We start from the raw sequence: 24,548 nt of genomic DNA, 5'->3' as shown, positions 1-24,548 counted from the left end.
ATTCTGGGCGGAAGAGGAAGTGAGGTCAGACTCTGCTCTGCTCCCGAAGAGACGCCATGCTCAGCTCTCCCGGGTAGATGCGATAGCTCTGCTCTCTGAGGCACACGCGATGAAGATGGACATAGGCTAGAATCTTCCTGGTAAGCGCACCTTGGGGTGCTTACAAACATTACTAGAAATGGGCTAGTCCAGGTGCGAGAATTAGCCTGTAAGGGCTAGAGTTCATGGGCCAAGCAGTTCTTAAATGAATACAGTTTGTGTGTTGTTATTTCGGGCATGAGCTAGCCAAGCGGCTGGGGTGTTGGGGACGCAGCCCCGCCGCTCATATTTCAACAGTTTAGTAATCATCTCTGCAGTATGTGACTTCCTGAACACAAAGTGGTATTTGTGGGGAAGCAGAACCAAGGACCTGAGCAGAGCTACAGGGAGAACTTGGGCCAGCTCTCAAGGAGGCTGTGTTGGGCTAGTTAAATCCTTTCTCACAGGAATCTTACACCAAGTTCCTACATCAAGTGCTCGTATTTATTTCTGTGTGTTCCTATGGAAGTCCACATGTGTGTAAGGGCATGAACGCACATGTGTGACTTTGCTGTGTGGTCAAAGACATCAGGTGTCTACACTAAGTAGGCTAGCTGGCTGGTGAATGAGCTTCAAGGGAGTCACCCTTGTGTGACTCATCTTGCCATTGCTGGGGTTAGAACATTCCTCCCTGCCTCCACTACCATACCCAAAAATCTCAGCTCCGCATAGTGGCACATGCTTTTCATCCCAGCACTCGGGAGGCAGAGGCAGGCAGGTTCCAGGACAGTTCTGCCACACCTTGCTTGTTACAAGGAGACTGAAGTTGGGTCCCCATGCTTGTTAAGTCTGTCAACCTTAGACACCTCCCCAGTTCCTAAAATTTATTTCTCACCACTCCTGGAGGTCAAAAGTCTAACATTACAGTTCCCACAGGTTCCCTGTCTTGGTGAGGGCCCATTCCTCATGAACGGATCTTCTATTTCCTTGAGTGCTGTGGTAAACAAGCTCTTTTAAGTTTTTTTCCTCTTCTTTCACGTGTAAGTGTGGCATGTATGCAAGCATGTATGTGTGACTACATATAGGCAAACACATGCAAGAGTGTGTGTGTGACCGTGTTGGTTACTGTAGGGAGCCATCTCAACCACTCTCCACCCAATTCTTTTTGAAACAGGATCTCTCAGTCTAACCCAGAGTTGTTGCTATGGTGAGTCTCACTACTCAGATTGTTTCAGGGAGTCCTCTCTCTACCTTCCCAATCTGGGATCACAGGGAGCTACCTACCCACCCAAGGAACCTCTTTTATAAGGGCACGAATCCCATTTGTGCGGGTTCTGCCATTCCATTTTGTCCATATGCACCTTTCCTATTTCAGTGTCCAGTATCCTCTAACAGCCACAGGAACTATCTGTACCAGTCATCATTTCTTGCATACTGACCATTGTAACTGGAAACGGCTGTTATGTACAATCCCCAGAGGTCACTATGAGGTCTCATCATTTTAAGAATAACCACAAGAGGGGAGAAAACATTGGCTCAAGACTACACACTGCAGGACTTGAAGTCCAGTGCCAACTGCTTCTTCTGAGACATGTGGCCTCCTCTGCACCCTACTGTGTGGTTATGGCAACCAAGAGGCAGGTCCTCTGGTGCACACCCAGCTGCTGCCCTGTAAGGGGATTGATGTGGGAGTGTCATATATCAATCTGTTGATTTCACTGGTTAAGTAATAAACACACTGCTTGGCCCTGATAGGTTAAAACATAAGTGGGAGGAGTAAACAGAACAGAATGCTGGGAGGAAGAGGAAGTGAGCTCAGAGACACCATGCTCCCCTCTCCCGGGTAGATGCGATAGCTCTACTCTCTGAGGCAGACACACAATGAAGCTCCGACCCAGGATGGACGTAGGCTAGAATCTTCCCAGTAAGCGCACCTTGGGGTGCTTACACACATTATTAGAAATGGGCTAGTCCAGGTGCGAAAGTTAGCCGAGAAGAGGTTAGATAGAAATGGGCCAACCAGTGTTTATATGAATACAGTTTGTGTGTTGTTATTTTGGGGCATAAGCTAGCCAAGGCGGCCGGGGTGCTGGGGACGCAGCCCCGCCGCTCCTATTACAACAGGGGATGTTTTCTAGACTCTTCTCTTGGAGCTGCGCAGAGGGCTCAGCAGGCAAGAGCACTTGCTACTCTTCCAGGGGATCTGGGTTCAGTTCCCAGCCTCTAAGGCAGCTCACAGTTGTCTCTAACTTTGGTGCCAGGGGAGCCAGCACCTTCTTCTGGCCTCTTTGGGGTCCACAGGGGCAAGAGACAAAACAATCATACACAAAAAATAAAAGGTAAATAATGTAAAGACTAATTTTATTCCTTTTCCCTAGAATTATCTCTACAGTGTTAGGCATAAAAATTTTCTGGTGGGGGAAGTGGTGCCTCTCCGGAACCTAGGAGCCCAAGACCTGCAAGAAGGAGCAGTGTAGTAATGAGGAAACCAACGAGAGGCAGATTGGGCACATGGGCTCACTCGATGGCCTGCTAAATCCTGACCTTTAGCCCTTCATTCTGTCAAACCCAGGCTGTGGCCGGGAAAATCAGCACACATATCTGAGGCAGTGGCTCTCAGCCTTCCTAATGCTGTGACCTTTTAATGCAGTCCTCATGTTGTGATGACCCCAACCATAAAATTATTTTGTTGCTACTTCTTAACTGTACTGTTGCCACTGCTATGAATCGTGATGTAAATGTGTTTTCGGAGTGTCTTAGGTAAACCCTGTGAAAGGGAACCACTGATCTGCGGGCTCCTGGTGCCGAGTCCAGGGACATCCCCAGGGTCTTTGTTTATCATGGTGAAGGGGATAAAGTGGCCTGTTCACATTCCAATGGGAGGAGCCTCCTGTAGTAGCTTCTGTGTTGTTCTACCCTAGATGGCCCCAAGGATCAGGTTACTCAGCACCTAACCTCCCTGTCCCAGACCTCCTGCCTGGTAAAACCTGTTGTTTACTAGGTGTCCACTTCAAGGGATGTCTAACAATAGAATTGACAGTCTAAGGACAGTGCTTCTCGCTGCTCCAGCCGGTATCCTCGCAGGACCCAGGGAAGAAGGACCTCGCTCTACCTTGAATCTGCGGAAACAGATTCCAAACACCTTTAGAAGAGGGTGGGATGGGATGACTCTGGAAATCCCCACCTAACCAGTTTCCTGCTCTATTTCCGAGTTGTGCCCATTCAGGAAGGGAGTCCTGTTTGAGGAGCACAGCAGGAAAAACGGGCCTGACCCACAGGGACCCCAAGTATCCAGAGTTTCCACCGTATACAGCATGAGCACAGACAACACCCTGAGAGAACTTTTTATCTTGATTCTAGTTATTTCTTTCCTTTCTTTTTCCTTCTGATTTTTCAAGACATTCAGCGGGGTAGGAGAGAGGAGGGAGCAAAAGAGAGGCATCAAGCCAGAACTGGGCTCTGACTTCAGTTCCCCCAACAGAGGGTAGACTTCATAGAAAACTTCTCTGTGATGCCTGGTAGCAAGAAGGTGAACCAGAAATGTTCTCACTGGGGTATACCGCCCCACCCTAAAAAACCCTGCAGATTCTCCACATCCCCAGAAAGGGCCCACCGTGGGCTATTCGCATTCTCCCACAGCTAACCAGACTGGAGACTGGTGGTAGACATAGATACCAGAGGACATCCAAAATAATAACTCTAGTGAGCACACTCTTTTATTTTAAACATTTATTATTTTTAATTATGCATATTTCTGTGTCTGTATGTGTGTGTGAGTATGGGTGTCCATGGAAGTCAAGAGGGTGTTAGGTCTCCCTGGAGTTGGAATTACAGGTAGTTTGTGGGTGCTGGCAACTGTGCCCAGGTCCTCTAGAAGAGCACTAAGTGCTCTTAAGTGTTGAGCCCTCTCCCCAGCCCCTATATCACATTCTGTGTTGCCTTCTATTCCAGGCATCTCCCACCTGAATCTAACCCTAGAAGCAGGTGCTGTTCTTGTTATTTCATGGAGGAAACTGAGAATAAAAGCCACTAAGAGAGCCAGGGGGTGGTGGTGGCACACACCTTTAATCCCAACATTCAGGAGGCAGAGACAGGTGGATCTCTGTAAATTCAAGGCCAGCCATGTCTACAAATCAAGTTCCAGGATAGCCAGGGCTGTTACACAGAGAAACCCATTTCAAACAACAAAACAACAACAAAAACCCACTAAGAAATCTGTAGAAGGTCACACAGCTAGAGAGGGCTGGAGCCAGGCCTTCTGACCTAAAAGATTGGGAGGAGGTCAAAGGTTGGACTATTGTCCATCAGACAAGGCGGCAAGGGTTGACAATGTGGCTCTGTTTGCGGAGTGCCTGTCCATCATGCACAAGGCCCTGAGCTCCATCCATCCCTGGTACGTCTGTATTTCAGCACCCACCCCATAATCCTCTCACTGAGAGGTAGAAAAAGGAGGATCAAGGATTCAAAGTGATATACAGAAATATATCAAGTTTCAGACTAGTGTGGACTTCATGAGATCTTGACCTCATAAAGGGAAAAAGACAACAAGGCACAAATCAGTTTTTTATATTGTCAAGGCAAGAGGGAAGGGTGGGTTGCTCTTTCTAGATTCTCCACCCCCTAGAAACAACCCCCAGGCCTCTACTTCCCCATGGAAGTCCCAGCACTCTGGGATGCATGCAGATAAGAGCCCAGAATTTGATGGTTTTCACTAGCAAGGATTCCTGCCTGTTTTTTTTTTTAATGATTTGTTTATTTTTATTTTCTGTGCACTCATGTTTTATCTGCATGTATGTCTGCCTGTGTGAAGGTGTCAAATTGCTTGGAGCTGGTGCTCCAGACAACTGTGAGCTGCCATGTGGATGCTAGGAATTGAGTCCAGGTCATCTGGAAAAGCAGACTGTGCTCCTAACTGCTGAGCCATCTCTCCAGCCCCAGGATTCCTGCTTTTGAAGAGGATTGTGTAAAGAAATGAGCCTGGTCATGGTGGCGCACGCCTTTAATCTCAGCACTTGGAAGGCAGAAGCAGGTGGATCTTTGTGAGTGCGAGGCCAACTTGATATTCAAAGTGAGCTCCAGGACAGCTAGAACTGTTACACAAAGAAACCCTGTCTAGAAAAAACAAAAAAGGAAAGAGAGACAGAGAGAAATGAGTGCATGATGCACCCTCCTAGCACCTCCCACTCTACGCTGCACACCACTGCCTCCGAATCACACATTGAAACCGAGCCTTTCCCAATCCAAGTTCCATTCCCCTGTGTCAAGCTGTGTGGGCAGGGAAGGACACAGACAGCAGTGAGCTTGCTCAGTGAATGGCTTTCTCTGCTGAGTGATGGTATCTGATGCATGTTAAATGCCTCCCTGTGATTCCTCAAGTGACTATTAATCAATGAACCAAGAACAGAGAGCTCCAGGGGAAAATCTGCTACAGCAGAAGAAAGCAAATCGTGAGCAGCATCCTGGATGACACATAGGTGCAGACGGCCTTGGTCAGTACTGTCACTGAGGAGCTAGGCCTACCAGTCACAGGTAGACAACAAAGAGCCACCTACAAAAAGACAAAGGTCTACCTTTTCCCAGGCTTACCTGGGTACTGGCCAAGCCAAGAAGAGAACTCCCCAAAACTGTCTAAAGGAGAGATGTGGATAAGTGCAATAGCACATAGCTATAATCCCAGCTGCTTGGGGCTGTGGATGAGGGTGGAGGTGGGGGAACTGCTTGGGCCCAGGAGTTTGAGGTGAGTCTGAACAATATTATGAGATCAATTTTAAAAATAAATAGGTAGGGCTGAGGGTTGCTAAGTATCGGTAAAATGTTTGCTGCATAGGCAAGAGGTCCAGAACCAGAGAAGGAAAGGCAGGGAGATCCCTGGAGCTCACTGGCCATCCATCAGGCTAGCCTGGGCAAATCAGAGAGCCTTGGGTCAGTGTGAAAGCCTGCCTCAAAACACAAAGAGGACAGCATCTGAGGGATAACAACCAGGGTTCAAACCTCTATTGCATATTCTCTCTCTCTCTCACTCTCTCTCTCTCTCTCTCTCTCTCTCTCTCTCTCTCTCTCTCTCACACACACACACACACACACACACACACACACACACACACACACANTCTCTCTCTCTCTCTCTCTCTCTCTCTCTCTCTCTCTCTCTCTCTCTCACACACACACACACACACACACACACACACACACACACACACACAGGGTGGGGAAAATGAGAAAGAAGTAAAACATAGAAAAACCATTTGTTATTACTGGACTTGGTTTCCCTCCCACTGGAAAAGTCATCTCATGACTGAGACACGCACTGCGCTCCACCATTCCCCTTCTTCCACCGACAGGCCAACAAGCTGCATGGTGGCTACAGTTCCCAGTGCCAAGGGATGGGAGGCCTGGTGGCAGCACTCAGAGTGGCCATGCATTGTCTCCTCATTCTGAAGGGAAGGGCTCTAGGGCTGATGCACCTCTCCTCAGTGACCCAGAAAGGCTGCTGGTTGCTAATCGCCTTATTTGAGTTCTCCCCAGCACCTTGCATCCGCTGGTTTTGCCTTGGGAACAGAGAGCAATTAGAACTGGATTCAGCCTTCATGGCTGCAACTGTGGCTGTCGTGGGAGGGCCTGCCCCCGCAGGCACACATGTGGCTTAAATGTGAATTTAAAAAGCTATTAAGGAAATATGCAGTTTGGTACTGACGGCCTCTCAGGGAGTGAGGAAAATGGCAAATGCTCGTTTCAGGGCTCTGGGTAGTAATCACTACCCACTCCCGGTGTATTCAGTCATCACCATGACAACCACCCAAGTCTTCCTTCCTTTGTGGCAGACAATAGAAATTTTAATTAAGGCCTTTTTTTTCTTTTTATCAGTTGTAAGAAAACATCCAGATACTGTCATCCAGAAATACATGACCAGGAACAGTTTGGGAACTCAAAAATATTTTCACCAAGTCACATGACCCTACCCCTGCATCCCCAAAGCCCAGTCTCCAACTCAGATTTTACAGAACTCATAAATTTAGATTTGTCTGGATATTTGATCTAACATCATGAAGCTGTGTAAACATTACAATTTAATTTTCTGGCTCTGACTGAGAACAGGATTCTAGCTATTTTTATTTCAGCCATAAACTCAAAAGGTCTGATACACTTTCATTAGGTTTGTTGCTCAACGGCCTTTGGACAGAACAGATCTGGATCCCTGTGGTGCGCCCTGTGTGATAGGGGCTAGCTTTTTACCTTCTCCAGACCTTCCTACCTGGAAGACAGAAGTAGGAACGCCACAGTAAACCATGTCAGTGAGAAGCAATAATGATTATAGATACATACATATGAGCTGTCAATAGCAACAGTGAAACAGTGAAACAAAGTCATTATTGTTCTGCACCAAGTAACAAAGGAGGCCTGGTCCTCTCTTCCTATAAAATATGTCAAGCATATGCTGGCTCCTCTCCCTCCTCCATCCTAAACCCAGGCTCTTGTAGCTCTTACTTGTATTATCTCAACAGCTTCTAAAAACTTCTGCACAGCTCCTGATCTGCAGACCACCAACCTGCATAGAGGGCTCACTCTGCTCTATGTGAACTTCCAGTAGGATTTTCGGGGCAGGGGTGGGGAGGAGAGTGGATGACACTGGGTTTTACTGAAAACATTTTTATTTTAAAGGCCTTTTAAATAAATGGAGGGCTAGGAAACACCCATGTTAGCCAGTGAGATGGCTTAGCTGGTAGGCTTGCTGGCAAGCCTGACACCCCAGAACTCACATGGAGAGATTCCTAGCTCCTGAAAATTGTTCTCTTACCTCCACATGTGCGCAGCAATACACACAGATACATACGTTTTTTAATGAGGGGCATGGTGCAGGCACTCAGTGGCGCTGCCCTCCACTCTCCTCCATCATGGCACTGAGACCTTACATGCCCACAGATACCCCTGCACAAACTGAGCAGGAAGGTTTTGATGTCCCAGATATGCTATCCGTAAGCTCAAGAAATGCAGGTCATACTCCATGCTGCCAATGCTCTGTGTGCCAGAAGGAGCTGTGCACAGTTCAGCTGCATTCTGACTGTGACTACACATTCTGCTCTCAAACACGCAGCCTATGCAATGTTGGCCTAAACAAGTATGCTTAGACAACAGAGCGAAACACGGTCTCAGGCACACAGACACTGTGACGGTTCTTTCCTGGACTCTGGTGTAGTTTCTTGTGTCTCTTCCTCTATTTATTTATTTATTTGTTTGTTTGTTTGTTTGTTTATTTATTTTACAATATTCTGTCTGTGTGTATGCCTGCAGGCCAGAAGAGGGCACTAGACCCCATTACAGATGGTTGTGAGCCATCATGTGGTTGCTGGGAATTGAACTCAAGACCTTTGGAAGAGCAAGCAATGCTCTTAACCTCTGAGCCATCTCTCCAGCCCCTGTGTGTATCTTCCTCTTGACCTGACCATTCAGCTCCACCACCATCAAGGTCATCTTCTCTTTGTCACAAAGTCGATACAAATCTATACAAACCAAAGTGATGAGAAGAACTGGTCCAGGTCCTTCGTGGTCTGACAGAGAGAAAGGAGGGGATAAAAGACAGGAGGCTCCAAAGCAGGACCTCACTGTGTTTGTCAGGCCAGTTTGTGGACAATATGAGATCAGTCACTTTTTTTCCCCTAAGAAAATTAGCTTCCTAGAATAAAAATTCTAAATTTAATTTTTAAGCTGCTCACCAGGTAGAAGCCATGCATAACCCAATGGAATATATATTTCATGAAAGTTTATTTTTTGCTTGTTATTTACAAAAAGCAATATGCAGTCCTTAGGGGAAAAAAGCTAGAAATGGAGAAAAGCTGAGGGGGGAATATTACTTCTAGGTCCACTGACACAATCATCTGAGAGCTAAATATTTAATTTTGTGCTAAAGCAAGCCCTTTTGTCCCAGTAGCTTTTGTTGAAGATAAACTAATAAAAGCTAAAAGTTAAAATAAAAAATGTGTGGGACTTAATCACTCTCTTCTCAATTCTACCGTCGTTTAGGTGAGCAAGATCCTTTCCAGCATGTTTGTTGGGGTGGAAGGAGCATAGAGGACCGTTGTTTGGATTTTTTGTTTTGTTTGGCTTGGTTTGATTTTTCGAGACAGGGTTTCTCTTGTAGCTTTAGTGCCTGTCCTGGAACTAGCTCTTGTAGACCAGGCTAGCCTCAGACTCACAGAGATCCGCCTGCCTCTGCTTCCTGAGTACTGGGATTAAAGGCGTGCGCTATCACTGCCTGCCTGGCCAAGGACAGCTTTATTGAGATACAGTTCACAAGTCAATCAAGGTTCCATTTTATAAGTTCACTATAACAGCTTTGAGTACATTCCGAGTAGTACAGTCATCACGTCAGTTTGCCCCACTAAGAACACGCCCTTTATCCCACACTGGTACCATGCCTTGTGTCCCACAGACCCAGTCCAAGTGGTACAGTCATCACGTCAGTTTGCCCCATTAAGAACACGCCCCATCACACACTGGTACCTTGCCTTATGCCTGTAGATGCAGCTAAGACAAAGGACCAGCTGAATACAAGACCAGCCTGAGTAACATCAAGACCCTATCTTAAAAAATAAAACTAAAAAGACCTTCTACCTAATCTTCTAGCCATCACCCCCCCACACACACACACCATCCCTGGGCAAGAATTAATCTACTTTCTACCTTCACTAAATTTCCCTCTTCTAAATATTAGCAGAATCGCCGGGTGGTGGTGGCGCACGCCTTTAATCCCAGCACTCGGGAGTTCGAGACCAGCCTGGTCTACAAGAGCTAGTTCCAGGACAGGCTCCAAAACCACAGAGAAACCCTGTCTCGAAAAACATTTAAAAAAAAAACAAACACCTAAATATTAGCAGAATCATATCACTCAGAATAAACCTGCTAAGGCTCATCTTTATAGCATTCCCAGTATTTTGTTCCCTTTTGTTATCAAGTAATTTTCCATTGTACAGAACTCTACCACATTTTTCACTCAGCTGGCAGACATAGGGTTAGACTATATTCACTTTTAGGGTGCCACAGATAATGCTGCTGTGGGCAAGGGGTTTCTGTGGAAACTTACATTCTCATTCTCCTGGGAGTGAAATTCATCAGTTTTATGGGAATTCTACATTTATGCTTTTGAGAAGCATCAGACTGAATTCCTCAGTGGCTGCCCCACATGAATTATTCATCTTTAAAATGCAGAATATGGGCGGTGCATGTCTTTAATCCCAGTACTTGGGAGGAAGAGGCAGGAGGATCTCTGTGAGTTCGAGGCCAGCCTGGTCTACAAGAGTTAGTTCCAGGATAGCCAGAGCTACAGAGAGAAACTGTCTTGAAAACCAAAATCTAAAAAACAAACAAAGCATAAACAAACAAACAAACAAATAGAATGTAGAATGCCCCAATCTGAGTTTTCACCTTCCATGTTTTCAGGTACTCACTCTCAACTATAACCCCAAAATGTTAAATGGAAAATGTTTACAAATAAACAATTCCTAAGTTTAACGTTGTTTGCTGTTCTAAACCACATAATAAAATCTTGCATTGTGTGTTTCATCCCACCCCAGATGTGAACCACACTTTGTTCATTGAATCCATGTCGTACATATGACCTGTCCATTCAATACCTGGCATCTCCTTGGTTATCACATGAACTATCTCAGCATCATAACACTTTATGCTCAAGTAACCCATGTTTTACTTAGTAACAGCCACAGGCAGCAAGGAACGTGATGCAAAGTTGGACACAATGTTGCACATCCAGAATCCCCAGCCGTCTGGGAGGTTGAGATGGGAGAATCACAAGCTCTACGCCAACCTGGCTTATAAAAGAGACCCTGTCCTTGAAAGGAATGGGAGGATAGCATGGGCAGGGGGCAACAGGGTGTGGGAGGGCAGACAGCTGTACTCTGCTGCTATGTTGCCACTGCAGGTACAAGGGAAGAAGCACAGAACTGCTGGGTTCACCATCCCTAGGGTGATGGTGGTGGTGGGTACCATCTGTGATGGAAGGTACACATACCAGCAGACAGCACGACTACCGTAGAGACATCTGTGTGTCAAGAGTCACCACACTTTCCTCAATAGTTAACGACATTTATTGGGCATCTTCCTGTGTGCTCAATGAACATTTATATATCTTACTTAACCCAACTAAGCTTTAAAAAAAAAAAAAAAAGGCAAGTCCTAGGGGCTGGAGAGATGGTTCAGCAGTAAAGAGCACTGGCAGTTCTTTCAGAGGACCTAGATTCCCAACCACCATGTGGTAACTCATAATCAGCTGTTGGCCTCTGAGGCCATTGCACACACGTGCTGTACAAATAACATGCAAGCAAAATAATCAAACACATCAAATAAAAATAAATATATATTAAAATTTTAATTGCAAGTCCTTTGAACAGGACCAATATCTGAATTCAAATGTCTTTTATAGTTGAACTGTCCTGGGCAAGTCACCTTTTATGAGCTTTCTAGTTCTGATTTATATGCAGATAGTAACCTAACTGCCAGAGAGGGAACACTGAGATACAGTGTGTCTAACACACAGCTGGACACACATGCCCTACACACAACAGTTACTAACAAGCTTGATGTTAACACTTTGTAACCCGTAAAGCCTTTCAAACAGTTCAGCACACAGGGAGAAGCTATAACTGGCAGAAATTGGAAACACAGGGCAGGGAGCACCAAAGGAGGTAGGGGGAGGAGCAGAGGGATAGACCGCAGTTGGAATAGCCCATTTTCAATTCCTCTTACCTATCACTGTCAAAGTCAGTTCTGAACTTGCTCTTCTCCCATTCAATACTGATCCAAGCACCAAACCCACTGAATTAAGCTCTGAATTTTTGTTTGGAAGAGCTTAAGTAGGCCGGCAAGATGGCTCAGTGGGTAAGGACACTTGCCACCAAACAAGATGACCCAAGCTCAATCCCTGGAATCCATACAATAAAAGGAGAGAATTGACTCCTGCAAGTGGTTCACTGACATGCTGTAGCAACCCCCACCACACACATAGGTACAAATAAATACATGTAATAAGTGATTTTGGAATCATGTGTCTGCTACCTCATTGAATTCTTACTGAACAGGAAGGAAGCAGGTCTTACTCACTGGATATCAGATTAGCCAGACACTGCACGGCACATGAACATCAAGTGATGGATAACTGGCCGAACAAGTCACAAGGATGAGTGGACAAACAGGAGTGTATTTGGGATCTATATCTCTTTGCTATGGGTCCTAAAGGATTCTGCTTTCCTCTTCAAGTTGTGAATGAGGAGGGGAAGATCTCCTCTATGCACGCTTCTTGCCATGTAAACAGATCAGAGCAGAAAAGGAAGGAGAGCAGTGGCTTCAAATTCAGAGTAAAGACAGCTGTTCTGACAAAGTCTAAATTATACCACACCACAGGTAAGAATAACAAGACACACTTCACAGAGAAAGTCTGTTTGCCGTTCAACACCCAAAAAAGAGTCGAGCCAAAAAGAAAGAGAAAAGCCCTCTCCCACAAGTTGACATGGTTCCAGAAGCCATTTATTTGGACAGCGCACAGTCAGAGAGCAATCAGCCCTCTGGCATTTGTTCTTCCTACTGCTTTGGAGACCCGGAATGTACTGCTGCCACTTGACTGGTCTGCACGGCCCAAAGCCAGAGCAAGCTCCATATCCCTGCTGCACAACTGTGTAGATCACTGTTTACCCTGATGATTTTTTTTTAGATTTATTTATGTATACAACATTCTGCCTCCATGTATGCCTGCACGCCAGAGGAGGGCGCCAGATCTCATTACAGATGGTTGTGAGCCACCATGTGGTTGCTGGGAATTGAACTCAGGACCTATGGAAGAGCAGTCAGTGCTTTTAACCTCTGTGCCATCTCTCCAGCCCTACCCTGGTGTTTTTGACAGGTGAAATGGCAGAGCCTTCCTCAAGCCCTTGAAACTTGTCAATGTGCGACAGGCTTGCACTTTTCAATTTCTTCTAAGGTTCCTCTGGACAAACCACCAATGCCTTAATATAATCCCCTTGTTCCTGAGGTTTGAGAGAGAGCTCAGCAGTTAAGAATATTTGTTGCTCTTGCTGAGGACCTAGGTTCAGTTGCCAGCACCCACATAGTTTCTAACAAACATCTGTAACTCTGTTTCTGGGGATGTGATGCCCTCTTCTGGCCTCCATGGGCATTGCACTCAATTGGTTAATTCAGATGCAAGCAAAGCATCCATTCACATAAAATAAAATAGCTGTATTTTTTAAACACAGCAACATATATGCTAAAATTGGAAGAATACAGATAAGATTAGCATGGCTGCTGCATGAGGATAACATGCAAATTTGTAAAGTGTTCCATATTTTAAAAAAATCCTCATTTTTTTTTCCTTTTAGCATTTATCAAAGTTATCTACAATTCTATAGGAATGCACTGCTCCACTATGTCCCTCATTCACTAGACACAAGCAAGTGGCTGGGGGCCTACTACATCCCCATTAACGGAACATAAAATCTCAAATTTCACCATAATTTTTTTCCAGATCAACATTTCTATAGTCTGTTTCAGAAGTTGGTCAGCATGGTTGTAAGCTGTTTATACAGTTAAAGAATAGAAATTACCTTTGTGTCTGACCCTCAAAAAAGGGCTATGCCAAAGGTGTTTCTGTTTGATTGAATAACACAGAGATTCCGAGCTTAAGTGCTTACTCAATGAAAACCAGGCAAGATCATATGGTATCTAAAACATAGCCTCCTAGATGGTGAGACCCGACTGCTGGAGATACCACACATTTTGGCTGCAGGACATAGAAAATCAAGCTATAACTGAGGTGGGAGCTCCCTCCCTGTCCACATTCCAGCAAGGATGAAGAGAGGGGATCTGAGGCCCTGCCCCTAACTGAGAACTACTGACAGTTGGCTGTGGGGAGAGGGGATCATTTTTCTCAGTGTTATAGCCACTAGTGAGTCCTGCCCATGCTCACACAAGCAGCAATAATTAAACTCTGTGAACCATGGGAAGAAGGGTCCATAGGGAATGAGGGAACCAGAGAGGGAAATGGGGGATGAATAGAATCAAAACGCATTATGTACATGTATAAAGTTGCCAAATAAGATATACATACACCCACACACCCTCAACTATGTTTATGAAATACAAGAAATGAATGGATAAAAGCAGATCAAGAATGCTGATCTAACATCCTGAAATTATGGATTCTATCTCTTCTGTCGGTTTCTGTGAAGATCCCGCTCATTGTGAAAAATTCAGAAAATAAAGCAGGCTGGGATGTGGCAAAGGGCTTGCCTAGCACATACAAGGCCCAGGGCTTGATCGCCAGCACCACATAAACCCCAGGATCCGGAAAATCAAGGTAGAAGAATCAGAGGTTCAAGGTCATCCTCAGCTACTCAGGGGCTTGAGGGACTCGCAGGGTCCTGAAAAAGGACGGAAGTAAAGAGGAAAAGAAAGGGAAGAAATGGGGAGGAAGGGGAGCCATAAAGATGTAAATTACCCATAAGCACCGCCAGTGATACTAATTTGGTGTTCTGCCACCTGTTATTTATGTAAGAATTAAAATTCATAAGTACATTTTGCACGTACTGCTTGCAAAGGTTTTTGGCCTTTAAAATGAGAGAGTATATGAAATGTTTAGATAAGAGTGGAGGACGCAGCAAGGGAAAGAATGCACGGGGCTGTGTGTGCAGGGTGGCTGAAGGCAGCTTAGCCATGCCACATACCCGGCCACACTGCACCATAGCGAGTGCACCTACTGCAAACAGGGATCCTTTCAGCTTTTCCCTGAAGCTCCAGAGGCACACAGACTGAAATGAACATGGACGCTTCACCTGTTCGTTTGCTTAATTGATTTATTGTTTTGAGCTTTTGAGTCTTTGTTGACCTAATATTCATAACAATTCTCTGGCCTCAGCCTCCTAGGTGCTAAGAGTATGTTGTGTATCACCAGGTCTGGTTTCCTTCTTTTAAAAAAAAAAAAAACAGATTTTCTTTAGTGGTGTGCATGTGAGTGCAGGCACACACGAGTCCAGAGGGCATGGTATCCCTTAGAGCGTTAGTTAAAGATGGCTGTGAGCACCTGACAAGGATCCTCCATGAGAAAGAACATTTCCCGTTCTTAATCATTAATCACGAAGCCATCTCTCTAGTTCCCCACCCCTCCGTCTTGGTCCCCTCTCAATTGTTGTCTTATATGTAAGAATATTTTGCCTACATATCTGGCATATCTGGTACTTGCAGAGGCCAGAAGAGTATGTTGGTATGTTAGACATCTTGGAACTGGAGTTACAGATAGTTGTGAACTGCCAAGTGGTGCTGGGAACTGAACCTGGATCCTCTGTAAGGAGAACAAGCATTCTGGACCATTGAGCCATTGCTGTAGCCCCCAATTTCTTGACTCTCTAACTCCTTGTACACTGACATAATACTTCTATCCTAGTGAAAATGAGTCTATCCTAGTGAAAATGGTGACTTTCCTCAAGGTCACCATAACCCAAACATCTGATAGGCAATTTCCTTTTAAGCCAGCTCAGCCTCCATCCCACTCACTCCTAGTAGACAGCAGGACACAGTCTCTGCGTCTACAAGAAACAGCTGCCAGCAGCTCTTTTGCTCACGTCCCCCAAGAGGATAGAGAAGCAGAAATAGCCCTGGAGAAGCCGGCCAAGAGTCAGTTCTCAGTGGTGGGTTTTTACCCGGTTCTGTGTTACGTCCCCAGAGCCCCAGGGGCAAGGGATCAAGTACTGGGTGGAAGTCACACCCCCCTGAGCTCAGCACTTACAGTCCATTTTCTTCCCCCTGTCCCCTAAGTCAGGGTCTCACTACATAGTCCTAATTGTCCCGGAACTCACTATGTAGACCAGGCTGGCCTTGAACTCACAGAGATCAGCCAGCCTCTGCCTCCCGAATGCTGAGATTACAGGAGTGTCCCCTGGCCTCATCACTTTTAATAGGAAGCATTTAATCTATCCAAGGCAGACCTGACTTTACAGTAGGGAAGATGAGGTTCTAGAAGGTTACAGGTTTGTCCAGGTAGATGCAGACCTTGTGGATAAAGGTGTGATTCTGGGCAGCAGGTAGTCTTGAGGCTCCCAGTGTCAGCAGACTTAGTACTGCCAGGGGTCAAACAGCAGCTTACCAAGCTGGGTGTCACCCATCAGAATGGCTACCTGACACACAGGGCTGCTGTGGGCTGACCCATGTCCCCTAATAAAATTCACATTTTAAGTCCTCCCCCACTGGACTTTAGAGTATAGTAGTATTCAGAGGAGAGATCACTCAAAAGGCCACTGAGCTGGAATTTGAACCCTAGACTAGACATGGCAATGGCACCTGAAGTTCCAGCTGCTCACAAGACTGGAGCAAGGAAATTTCTTGAGCTCTAAAGATCGAGACCAGCCTGGACAGCACAGAGAGACTATGTCTCAAAACAAATAAGACACATATAACTGGGCTCTTATGAGAGGAAGAAGAGCTGACAACTAGAAGTAGGTGGTCTCAGCCTGCAAGCCTAGGACACAGGTCTCCGAGGACAAACATATGGACACCTTGACCATTAGCCTCCTCCAGCCTGAATGCCTAGGACACAGGTCTCCGAGGTCAAACATGTGGACACCTTGACCATTACCCTCCAGCCTGAATGCCTAGGACACAGGTCTCTGAGGTCAAACATGTGGACACCTTGACCATTACCCTCCAGCCTGAATGCCTAGGACACAGGTCTCTGAGGTCAAACATGTGGACATCTTGACCATTACCCTCCAGGCTGAAAACACTTATGCTGCTTAAGCCACCCAGCATTTTGCAACAGCAGTCAGGCACACTAACACAGAAGCCTGTAAGCATCTACTGATGAGTGGGGCTGATCTGCAGGTGGGGGCACTGTAACTGCAGGGTAGGAAGGAGGCCATGCCGGCTTCACGAACTGTAGGGATCCAATTCTCATTTCTCCCACTTTGTGACTTTAAGTATGCCATTTGACCTGCTTCCCCACTTTCAAAATGGAGAGAGTACAGTGCCTTCCCTGTGAGGTAATGGGTGGGTGAAATGAGGTGTACAATAATGGCTGGTCACATGCGCACTGGCGTAAACAACACTCAACCATAGTATCAGTCACATCACCATTAATATGAAAGGCCACATTATCAGAGCAACTCTCAGTAGAAGAACTGGTCAAATGGGCTGGCTAGTTTTTATGTCAGTTTGACATAAACTAGAGTCTCCTGAGAGGACGGAATCTCAACTGAGAAAATATCTGAAGACTGTGCATATGGCAATGCACATGGCAAGCCTGTAGGGCTTGATGAGTGATTGATGTGGGAGGGCTCAACCCACTGTGGTCCTGGGTTTGATTAGAAAGCAGGCTGAGCAAGCCATGAGGAACAAGCCAGTAAGTAGCACTCCTCCTCCACGGCCGCTACATCAGCTCCTGCTTCCAGCCAGGTTCCTGCCAGGTTTCAATTCTTGCCTTGGCTTCCCTCACTGGATTATGATTCAAGATATGTAAGCCAAATACATCTTTTTCTCCCAACACTGACTGCTTTTGGTCACGGTATTTCAGCACAGTAAGAGTAACCCTAACTAAGACACCAAGGCTCAAGGATGTAGGGAAAATGAAAAGATTTCAGCTCCTGTGACCATTATTTTTGCCAGGCATCCATCCTCACAGGAACCTTTTTTGTTATTACTGTTGTTGTTTTCTGGTTTTTCTCTGCAGCTTTGGAGCCTGTACTGGCTCTCTCTGTAGACCAGGCTGGCCTCGAACTCACAGAGATTCACCTGTCTCTGCCTCGCAAGTGCTGGGATTAAAGGCATGCACCACCACCGCCCAGCCCCTTTTATGTTCTTGCCTTCCCCCTTGAGATGTTCTAAGACAATCACACATGTGTCGTGTATATTCTGATAAAATCCCATTCATAAGTTACTGGAGCAAGACTGGTTCACAAGACCTACAGAGCAGCACCTGAAGGGGTTGAGAGCAGCTACAGCAGCCTGCATGTCCTTCCTGACCCACCCCACCGTCTGACACGGCAGCTGGAAGGTGCAGCTGTCACACCAGAGCCTTAGAACCTGGAGCGCCTGGGCCTCCGTCTCACCCTACCCTGTCACACTCGGATGCAGCCCACCTCTGTTTCTCACCTGCCAGTGGAAAGACTACATGAGTGGAGTGTGCTCCAGGTTCACCTAAGAGCATCTCTGCAGGCTCATGCCGCCTTCTCACCTGACCCTCTGAGGTGTCAAGTGGCTTGGTTTTCACAAGACATTTGACAGCCTTTCAGAAATTCACCATTTATTTATTTATTTTTTGGTTTTTCGAGACAGGGTTTCTCTGTGGTTTTGGAGCCTGTCCTGGAACTAGCTCTGTAGACCAGGCTGGTCTCGAACTCACAGAGATCGGCCTGCCTCTGCCTCCCAAGTGCTGGGATTAAAGGTGTGTGCCACCACCGCCCGGCAGAAATTCACCATTAAAAGAAAAAATAAATAAATAAATAAATAAATAAATAAATAAATAAATAAATAATGAAAACTTTCTGTCAGTCAAATGAAAAGCCAACTGATCAGTCGTGCAAGACAATAGGCCCCAGAAGGCCCTGCAATAGTCACCTGGGAGAAGAGGAAGATTAAATTTAAGGTGAGAAGGGAGAAGATAAAACTCCAGGAAGCATAATATACTTGGCCAATATCACAACTAGAATCACTGTGCTGAGATCTGCACTTTCAAACCTAAGAAGTCTCAAGTGGTGGTAATTAGACCTGAATTTTATCATTGCCACTTAATAAATGAGTAATGTTTTATAAACATTTCCACATGCAAGGTGTCACTTCATTCTCACTGACAACAAACACTTCTTTTCATCAAAATCATCTACGGCAAGGCACGGGGAGAAGGGGAAGTGACTTGCCCAAGACCGCACAGCTGGGAAGCACAGGGCTGGCAGAGAAGCCACAGACTAGAATCCAAAGCAAGAGGTCTTTCCAAATTGATTTATGCCTTCCTCCACGGGCCAAGATGTAGATGAAGGGAGAGCTCATATGCAGTGTGACTTCTATTTATGTGTGCAACCCTGTGCATTAGCCAAGCCGGGAAGAAGCCAATTATGCAGATTATAAAAGTAAAATCCCCAAACATAAAGCTATCAGGGAGCAGCTCAAGCCACAGCTTCTCCCACGAAACTGGTGGTCTTGACTGGGATGATTTTGCCCCCAGTAGATGTTTGGCAACACTGGAGACATTTTTCATACTTACAAACAGGAGGGACTACTAGTGTATTATATATGGTATACACACACACACACACACACAAGTCATTCCTTAGTGTAGAGGACAGCTTCCCACAACAGGGAATAATCTGTTCCCAGACAATGATCTCAGCAAACAAGAGCAGCAGAAAGATGGGCCAGGCTTCTCAACGGTGTGAACATTATACAAATTTGATGTGATGGTGTTAGCCTTCCAGGTTCTTGGGCAAGATAACCACATTGCATTTCTCTACTATAAAACAAGATGGGCAGGCGGATCTCTGTGAGTTCGAGACCAGCCTGGTCTACAGAGCTAGTTCCAGGACAGGCTCCAAAGCCACAGAGAAACCCTGTCACGAAAAACAAAAAAACAAACAAACAACAACAACAACAAATAAAAAACAAACAAAACAAGATGGGGGCAATGTGATGTAGTCATTCTCAAACATTCTTGGGCCCAAACAATGGCCTTGGAGTCTCCCTAAAATATAAAATCTATTCCTAGAAACTCTGCAGTATTCACCATCACTGGGGCATTGGCTGTCATTGCAAACTGACATTGCAAACAAACATGGTAACCGGCAAACTGAAGCCTGAAATGGTGCAGGTGGGCAGGTGACTCTCAATCTTTCTAGGCAAGATTTGCAAGTCTGGGAACACTGGCACCCCACTGCTAGCCTAGAGGTGATGAGGCTTTCTTTCTCCAGGGAGTGCCAGCTTCTGCAAGGCTGAGAGGGCTGGGGCAGCCCAGCAGATGAAAGGAGCAGCTACCCCACAAAAACAGCCACACAGAGCAAAGCTCCAGCCACAAGCACTCGGAGATGCTCAGCCACGGAGAACAGTCAGGAGCTAGTCACAGAAAGATGCGTGGACACACCCAAGCATGGAAAAGGACACCACCCCAGCAGTGATTTGCCCCCGTTAACTCCTTTGGGGAAAGGTATCCACAATGTTCTCCAGGAAGCTGGCTGACCTGAGCCTCAGGGTGGAAGAGTGCCACCACGCTGCAGGCACCCAACCCTTTGACTTGTCTTTTTTCTACGGCACAAATCAAAAACTTATGGTCTGGTATTACAGCTTTATCCTCACCCTCCAAAGATCTAAAAAAGAAAGAAAAGAAAAAGAGAGGGAGGGGATTCCAGGCCCTGGCTGAAGAACTACGGAGAGGCAAATGGATATCCTATTTCTTCTTTTTTCATCTTTTGGCCTGAACTAAGCATCCTCATCCTGCCCACATCGCCTGCTCAATTGCCAGGCAGAGCAACACAGAGCACGGCCTCCATGGGGATATCCACAAAGGCATCCCAGCAAGATGACCCCACTCAGGAAAGCCTGGGCTTTGAGCTATCATTCCCCCTTCTTTTTCCCAAGTTCATATGAAACAAACTTCTGCTTGTAGGCATCTTGGGTCTCATAAGGGACAGCGCCGATAGGATGTGGCAGGTGGCAGGCACCCCTTACTCATAACTTTAGGAGAATCAGAGCGCATTAGGACCAAGAGCATTTTTTTGTTTAAAAACGACACCCCAGTCCAAAACAGAACCTCTGCAACAGGTCCTGGGCATTTACCCCGGGGACCCTGAGTATGGTATAGCCAGAGATAGCATTTATGGGCACACACTTTGCAGTGGGGATCTTGGGCTCCAACTTGGAGTTAAGCACCAGGGACATTCAGCATAGAAGTGACTCTGGGCTAACAAAGAAAGGAGGCAGAAAGATGCACTCTTGAAAGGGGGAGTGACAGCCTGGTGTGGCTGGTTAAGGTGGGAGCACGGAGGACACTGGTTTTATTTCAGCCCAGCATTAAACTGTGCCAAGGAAGGAAACAGTACCTTGTAAGAACTAGCATCTCCTTTTAGGACTATTCACCCAAGCATAGCATCAGTGTGCTCACAAGGAGGTGGCATCTGCTGGTGCCCAGGAAAGGAAGGACGGCATACAGCTGGAGGGGGCCAGCCAGCCTGGGCCAGGTCCCTGACAACACTGACTCCACCTCTTTCAGCAGGTAATCCCCCAGGGGCTGGGGACCTCTAGTCCTGAACTCTATCCTCAGAGACTTGCTCCACCCTGATGGGGCTGTTGTCAGCCAACTCTAAAATGCCCAAGTGGGTCACAAAGGGCACTCTAGCTGCCTTTGAAGTTACAGCTTTCTGCAAGCATCTCCCTTCTACAATAGCATGTTCCTTTCTGGATATAAAGCTGAGGTCTCCCAATGAAGGACACCGGCTAAGAGAGGTGGCCCAGCCTGTTTCTGGCTGCTATTTGACCAGGGTGGGTGGCCCAGGCTGGACCCAGCCTCTCGCACTTACAAGAGCTGTCCCGAGACCAGAACGAACATTATGCCCATCCCTTTGGGAGCATCCTCCTTCAATGTATACCAATATCTCAGTCAAATCGCTTGGGATACAATCACATCAGCTGCCCCAATCACATCTTTTCCCAGAGAATGAATCTGCAAGACCCACAGCGTCCCACACAGCCTGCATGATAACTGCCCCACAAGCTCTGTGGACGGCAGGGGAGGTCTGGACGATGGCCTCTACAGAATGGCCTCTCTGGGGTGCAGAAACCCTACCTGGCGTTATCAGTAGCAACTTGATGCGGAGACCGCCCTCCCAGTCGTGACAGCATTAGCCAGAGCCCCTCAAGTTTCCTCCAGGGTAACATAAGGCTGGCGGCCGGAGTTAAGCTGGACTGCTTGAAGATGGTGTGCGCTTCTGCTCTGCTCCACTTCACTGAGAGGAGCCAGCAGCAGTGAGGATTTAAAATGCAGCAGATGAGATTTAGGTTAGATTCACGGGCGAACTTCCTGACTAAGAGGGAAACATTGGAAAGGCTGACCCATTACTTAAATTTCACTGGCAAGCCACAAGAGGCTGATTGTACTGTCCGCCAGGATTGGGGGTAAGAAACAAGGAGGCAGCATTGGTGCACAATGGTCAGAAGCAGGGGCCTCACCCTGACTGCCAAGAGTCACTTCACCACTGACATGCACGAACTAGAAAATCAAGTCCAAAGAATTGAAGAAAATAGGAGAAAGTCAAATATTCTATGCCCTTCAGGAGAAAAGGTCTACCGAGAAGGGAGCACCAACCACTCAGGAGAAAAGGTCTACCGAGCGGGGAGCACCAACCACTCAGGAGAAAAGGTTACCAAGCGGGGAGCACCAACCACTCAGGAGAAAAGGTCTGCCGAGAAGGGAGCACATACCACCGTCACAAAGCAGATGAAACACTTCAAGGCTGCGATGACCTGGCTGTGTGACAAGTGTGTGAGACTCATTAAAAGCTGTGCTCTGCCAAACATGTAGCTGTGCGTTTTAGACAAGAACAGAGGTGCTGCGGTGCAGGCTGTGGCAGGGTCCACATAGTACGCAAGAGTTCAACCTCCAGAGATGATGGGAGGGGAGGACTGGGCCTGTCACACACACCTGTAGCCCCAGGACTTAGCCCAGAAAGACTAGGATTCTATACACAGCAAGTTCAAGGATAACCTGGGCTACCCGGGACAGGGGTAGGGTGGACAGTTCCACTAAAACCCAACTTGAGGCACCAATGATTTTACTGGGCTGACTTACAGAGCATGGGTGAGGGGTTACTTATAAGAGTGTGAGTGACCCCAAAACAGTCACACCATGGGAGAGAGAAGAAGGGGTAACACAACAGCGGAAATTAGCAGTAACTATCTCTGGGTGTGGAGGTATATATTCTTATTTTCTTCTTTTGGGTATTTTCCAAATATTATAAAGTAAGAATAACCAGAAAGCATTCCCAAGGGGGGAAACAGCAGAGAGGTGGAGAGCCTGGTCCCTGACAACACTCCATGACTGAGTCCATCTCATTGGCACAGACATTATTCCCAGAAAGCAAAAGGCTGACACTCGATCTCATACTTGGCAAGACAAACACAGTCTGCCTTCCAGAATGGCCTGGCGTGCCCACTGAAGCACCTGAAAACCACACATCCTCGCTCCTCTAGGAGGCACAGGCCTCCTTCTCAAGAGAGCCAGGGGTGCCCAATTCCATTTAGCCCCTCTGTTCATCTCACCCACTGTGGGGGTGAACAACAGGAAAGGGAGGAGGGGTCTGCTGAGAACATTCCAGAGTCAGAGTCGGTCCCTGCCAACTGCTCACCCAGTGTAGCTGGGACACAGGAGGTCTCATTCAAAGTCTACAAAGTAGAAACTGTTGGCTTCGTTCCAAAAAAAAAAAAAAAAAGAGAGACTCTAAAAGTCAAGGTTCTTTGCCTTAAGTCACACCAAAGGAAATTAAGTGGCAGGGCTGGGATAAAATCCTGCTCAGCCTCCCCATGTCAGGGAAAGTGTCTTCTCAGCCACTCCTAGCAAGGGTGTCCATGCAGAGAGCATGGCATAGATCACACCTCCCCTCTATACTTTTATACTTCATCCTCTTGATGCTGTAAGACAGGCTGCCTCACTCTCTCCACAGATGTAGATCAGTAGCTCTCCATGGATACCTCAATGGCTGCTTGTGGCCATGTCCCCCAACCCTCCTCAAGGACACTGAAGGATGCTGAGCATCAGGAGAGGAGCTGCCTGTGAGCATCCACTCTGGAGATACACGAGCAGCTTGTGTCCTAGAGTTCACAAAGCCTGTGAACAGGATCCCCTTCCCACTCACCACAGACCTCTCGGCCTTCCTACAGATTGGGAAACTGAGGCTGAAAAGTTGGCCTTCTCTGAATCTATAAAGAAGCAGACCTAGGACTGAAACTGAGGTGCCACTGGAACTCTTACCCTGAAAAGTTGTAAACTCTATAGAGCCCCAACTGCAAGGCTGAGTCCTCAGGATCTGTCTGCAGCGCTCGTTTCGTGTTGTGCTGCCACAAACTAATTGAGAACAACACTAATGGCACAATCTAGTGAGAAGGAAACCTTACCAAACTACACCAGGCCGGGTACTGTGGCGTGTGCCCATTATCCCAGCACTCGGGTGTCTGAAGCAAGTGGACTACAGAAATTTCAAGATCAGCCTGGGCAATATAGGTAGCACGAGACCAGCCAGGGCTATGTAGTACAACCCTGTCAAACAAAACCAAAACCAAACAAACAAATCCCCACAAACACAAGTCAGATAAACAAGTCTCTTAAAAATTGTGTTAAATGTCACAGGAGGATAGGAGTCTGCAGTATAAAAATAAAGGGCCAGACTGGGGAGAGTTCAGCAGGCAAAGGCAGTTGACCCCAATCCCAACCTGAGTTCCATACCCAGAACCTATGTGGTGAATCAATGGACCCAACTGGCATAGATGTCCTCTGACCTCTACAT

The 24,548-nt window shown here is 46.7% G+C and overlaps 1 protein-coding gene and 1 non-coding gene across 9 annotated transcripts in view; one reads left to right on the top strand and one right to left on the bottom strand.

Moving 5' to 3' along the window:
• Plekha7 (pleckstrin homology domain containing A7) overlaps positions 1-24,548 on the bottom strand; it is a 191,205-nt gene that overhangs the window by 87,158 nt on the left and 79,499 nt on the right. The window lies entirely within an intron of this gene.
• On the top strand, positions 13,263-13,371 carry LOC126502416 (U6 spliceosomal RNA). Its single transcript, XR_007591922.1, has one exon. It is a non-coding gene; the product is annotated as a U6 spliceosomal RNA (small nuclear RNA).

Source organism: Alexandromys fortis, unplaced genomic scaffold (genome assembly GCF_014885135.2).
Source record: "Alexandromys fortis isolate MF-2015 unplaced genomic scaffold, M_Fortis_MF-2015_v1.1 scaffold_45, whole genome shotgun sequence".
Taxonomy (NCBI): Eukaryota; Metazoa; Chordata; class Mammalia; order Rodentia; family Cricetidae; genus Alexandromys; species Alexandromys fortis.
Note: the sequence above shows the minus strand (reverse complement) of the source record. Positions and strands in the feature narration are given on the sequence as shown.